The sequence below is a fragment of the Anopheles arabiensis genome (genome assembly GCF_016920715.1).
Source record: "Anopheles arabiensis isolate DONGOLA chromosome X unlocalized genomic scaffold, AaraD3 X_pericentromeric_contig0010, whole genome shotgun sequence".
In the NCBI taxonomy this organism is placed as follows: Eukaryota; Metazoa; Arthropoda; class Insecta; order Diptera; family Culicidae; genus Anopheles; species Anopheles arabiensis.
In genome coordinates, this window is record NW_024412088.1 from 105,001 (window position 1) to 110,000 (window position 5,000).

The window sequence follows — 5,000 nt, forward strand, 5'->3', positions numbered from 1 at the left end:
GACCTTCAATCCGAACTGGCACTTTGCGGCGTGGAGGCAGTTGCGCGACCACTCTATCCCAAACCAACAAAGCATGGTGTATCCTAAGTGTTCGGTACAAGCACACCACGACGGGACACATTGAACGGTTCAGCGATCTCTCTGCACTAGTGGAAGAACTCCAACGTGATACGGGAGACATTGCTCTAAACCGAACGGCATCTCTGCGCGTTTACTTGACGCACCCCAACTTGGTCAACTGTTGGACTTTTTCGTAATCACGGCGGGACACATTGAACGAGCTCTAACGGATCTCTGCACGCATGGAACATGGTGGCGGGAATCATTGCTAGAACCGAACGGCGCCTCTGCGCGATGTACAAAGCCCAACAGGAACCTCGTATCGGCTGCCGAGCCGGAGCTTGAACAACTTGGACTTTCACCTCTAATTTATATCAACTCACCACTCCCCGAGGGATCCGCAGAATTGCTTCTGGGTCCCGTATCGTTATTTGCGATTCGTGTTTGCATTACACTACATTGAACTATTCCAACTTGTTTATCCGCATGGCGAACATTTGCTGCATAGAACATTTAAGTTCCACTTCGCTCTCCCCTACGTGGGTCTGAGCTTCGCTCTCAGGGAAAAAATATGCCACATTTGGTAGGGAGACCCGGTTTCATCACGCTTTGTGCCCTGCACCATATATACCCTCATAAATTTATTCATTGGATTAGATCCAAGGAACACCAGATCATGCACCACTACCCATTATAGCTCATCGAGCTTAGCGTGAATCCTTCGGGTTTCCCTAAGAAGTTCGATTGGTCTTGCAGAGTTTAAAGACAACGAAGCTTAGTTTCAAGCAATGGTTAATATACGCGTATTCAAAACCCTTAGCTGTTACAACTTTTTACTAGAAACCATCACGACGAAGTCTTTGGGTCCGTAGACCCGTGATGTACTGCTCCAGGGAACGTTTTGATAGGGTGGAAGCTCAAAATCATAGGTTAAAATCATCGGCAGAGCCCACCAGACACCACTTTTGCTTCATTAGTTCGGACTATAGGCATACGACGATTTTTATCGCGGAGGGGACGTATGACCCAAACGGGGGCTTAATGACCCACTGCCACTGCAAACCATGCTCCTACGACTAAATAGAGGTAAAAACTACGATTTGGTGCAATCTTCATGTTTGACTCGTAGCAAGGTACCCTCCCTATAGTAGGCAATGAACAAATGATCATAATCCCAGGAGGGCAAAAATGGGAACCCGAAAGGAAAGCGCTGTTGGCGCGCCTAAGCTACTGGCCCGTAGAGTAAAATGGTACCCCAACAAAGTTGTCGATTGACATTCTGATTGCACTTTTCATCATCTAGGGTGCGTTCCTTACACGTTTTGAGGTGTTTTAGCGAAAACATGTTTTGAGCCACACGAGCTCTCCGGCCCGTTCGGTGCACATTTTTGAAAAAAGCTAGGAGCTGCCCCTAGGTTCGGGGTGTCACAAAATATTGAAAAGTGGTCAAAAACCGCTATCCAGAATCGGATGTAGAATCATTAGACGAACTTAAAATTGTTCTACAACCCCCAGTCCGACGCCTCGTATTCGAGATATAGCACTTTGTAGGTCTGACTGAGCAATTTTGTACTGAAATGTATGGCGGACATGTTATTCATTAAACAACATTAACTTGCATCGTGCCCTACTTCATCGGCACAGCTACTATCGACTATCTATTGTTGAAATGGATTGAGTTTGACCATTTTAGCTCTTTCTTATGCCGTGCACCAACAGTGTGTACCGATCAGGAAAGTACACTACTTACGCGTTCATGGATGTATATGTTGGTACAAGTTGCCGGTCGGAATAGCAGTGCACCAAAACTGTGTACCGATCAGGAAAGTACAAGACGGAGGGCGCAGCCCGAGCGTACGCGTTCATAGATGTCCATGTTGGTACAACCTACATGTACGTACCTTGTTTTTGCATCAAAAGTTCCAATAAAGTGTTTGTATGCTTAAAACGCTTATCTCAACCGGTCACCTTTTGGCCTGCCCTTTTATAGACAGAAACCTAGAACGATACTCGCGATGTTTGTGTTTTTCCATTCGCCCGGGACGACGAATGAGCTCTGTGCACATCGTGCAGAAAACTGTCTCCTCCTCGTATGTTTTTGTCCCTCCACGCATATAATCACCCACATTTGTGTTCAACACGGACGGCGCAGCCCGAGCGAACGCGTTAATGTTTATGTTTGTGCACACTAAAGTTACAATCCTAGGATTTGGTTATTGCGTCGCAGTGCCCGACCGTCGTGACACCATTCTTGGACAAAAGTCCAAGTACGTAGAGTACATTCCCTAGGTATGTGCCTGTTCTCGTTGCGTGCTTACAGACACGCTTGGGTATGTTTACCATACAAGGTTTACTAGGAAAACCTGGGAAGGACGCTTGCCCTCCCGTCGCGGACACCATTCTTGGAAAGAAGTCCTGGTACTTAGCGTTCTTTAATGTACTTGATCAGTTTGTATTGCAATTGCTTTGTGCCATTGACTTTGCTAATGCTCACTAAGGGGTGTTCGTTTGCGATGTGTATGATAAGCAACTGTCTATTCTAACCAGCAGTTAATCAACACTTTTCACCCAAATCATAGGAACGTAGAGTACTTTCCCTGATCGGTACACAATTTTGGTGCACCTCTAACTTCGCCAGCACTTTATCGTTACGTTTTGTGCACAACCTTGGGACATGGTGTAAGTTTCATCATTGTTATGTTTGATTCGGTTTATTATGATTGAAAATACGCTACGTCCCAGAAATCTGAACTCGAATACTTTTGCCACGTTGCGCAAAAGCTGCCGAGCAACTCCTAGCCGTTTACCGATTTATAATTTAATTTTCGTTGTTAGTTTTAAAAATACGCTAAGTTCCAAAAATCTGAACTCGAATACTTTTTCTATGTGCCGCCAAAAGCTACTGAGCAACGCCTAGGTTGGTACATTTTGGTACATGGAGTGTATGCGCAGGCGTACTGCCGTGCTGGACCGGAAAATCGCACTTGCTACTAGAACGTAGAGTAATTCCCCTAGATAGGTGCTTTGCATGCCTCTGTTCGACGTCCATGCAACTTGGAACGTGCGACACACGTAGCTAGGCTTCCCATACATATTCCCTAGGGTAGCACCAAATTGCACACTTTCAGGGGTATATTTTGGTACGGTGTACTGTGCATGGTACAAGTATCATTAGCTTGTGCAATTTATTTTGCATCAAGTTGCGATTGCTGGTGCGTCGAGATAGGAGTGTTTCGCGACTTTGCCAAGCTTTGGTGCCATTTGGTGAATAATTAATGTTCTAGCCACAATAAACGTGCCACATAATGCCAATAACGAAAACGCCATTTTCAAGGGACTTCCAGTCAAAATGTTTGCAATCAGCGCTTTCCTGTCGAGTTCAGGATTTGGGACTTAGCGATTTTTTTTCACGATCCAATCAAACGACCAGTTCGTGAATAAACAATTCATACAACAGTGCATCCCTTCAAAGTAGAAAGAGCCGAATGCTAGGGAGCTCCAGTCAAAAACGTTGTCATTGGCGCTTTCTTCTCGAGTTCAGGATTTGGGACTTAGTTTTTTCACGATCCAGCCAAAAGACCAGATCGTGAAATAAACAATTAATACAACTGTACTAGTACATCCCTTCAACTGAAGCAAGCGCACCATACATGACCCGTACGCTAATCATCCAAGCACATGACACGTCAACTAAGTCAACACATGATACAACTTGGAAAACTGACGGTAGTAGGTCATCTCGTACACGACGACACACCGACCAAACCAGGTCAACACGTCACATGCACAAGACATCCTACTACCAAGGCCGACCACCTCGACACACGACCTGTTAACCGAACATGGTCAACACCATCATGTGCAAGGCAACCGGGCCAAACGGGTCAACTTATACAACTTGTAACGAGCATGTAAGCTTACTGGTGTGGTCCGCACGGTCCTCACATCAAGACAATCAAGTCGAGAACGAGGCACGCCGACAAGCTCATTAGTGTTAAGTGTCCTTCTCCATCCTATGTCAAGTCACTCGTCTGACACGGAAGTAGCCAACTCTTGTCCACTAGTATAAAGGAACGGTCTCCAGACCAGGTCAAGTCACTCGTCTGACAAGGAAGGAGCACGCACCAAGCTTCACCAGAGCACGGTACCACGGTCCCCAGACCAAGATGGTTAGTTACGCCAACGAGGAAGGGGCACGTTCCCTTGCTACACTCAACTTAGTACACTCATGCTCTCACAAGAGTATCCCCTGTGTCGACGTGGTCCCCAGACCAAGACGAGCTTGCGCACATCGAGGAAGGGGCACACGGACAAACCACCAAGCATGGTCGCCTGAGGATCGATGCGAACGCATCTCTACAACTCGCAGCTCCCAGCCTGAAGTCCCGTCGTTTGCGGGCGGTTGATAGGTGTCGAAACTAGGTATATCCACGTTGGGCAGAGCTCAAGCCAACGGCGTTCCCAGTTACGGTACTAACACGTGCAGCGAACTCCACTCATTGCGGCCTAGGTATAGCGGGATGAGACGCCGGGCTGCAGACGCAGACTCCAACGGATCTCAGAGGGTTGTTAGCCCGCTAGCTTCCGAACACCTAATGGGTTTGAGAAGCGCTATCAGCTCGGATTGGCTACGACCTTAGAGGCGTTCAGGCATAATCCAGCGGACGTAGCGTCATACCAAAGTCCGGTCGGACTAGTATTGAGCCAGTGGTCCGTACCTGTGGTTCCTCTCGTACTGCACAGGAATTCCGTTAAGATAGCGACTATAAGCACACACCAGTAGGGTAAAACTAACCTGTCTCACGACGGTCTAAACCCAGCTCACGTTCCCTTGAAAGGGTGAACAATCCTACGCTTGGTGAATTTTGCTTCACAATGATAGGAAGAGCCGACATCGAAGGATCAAAAAGCCACGTCGCTATGAACGCTTGGCGGCCACA

The 5,000-nt window shown here is 47.2% G+C and overlaps 1 pseudogene; it reads right to left on the reverse strand.

The window, feature by feature from the left end:
- Positions 1-4,370: 4,370 nt before the first annotated feature.
- Positions 4,371-5,000, reverse strand: part of LOC120907566 — a 4,961-nt pseudogene continuing 4,331 nt past the window's right edge.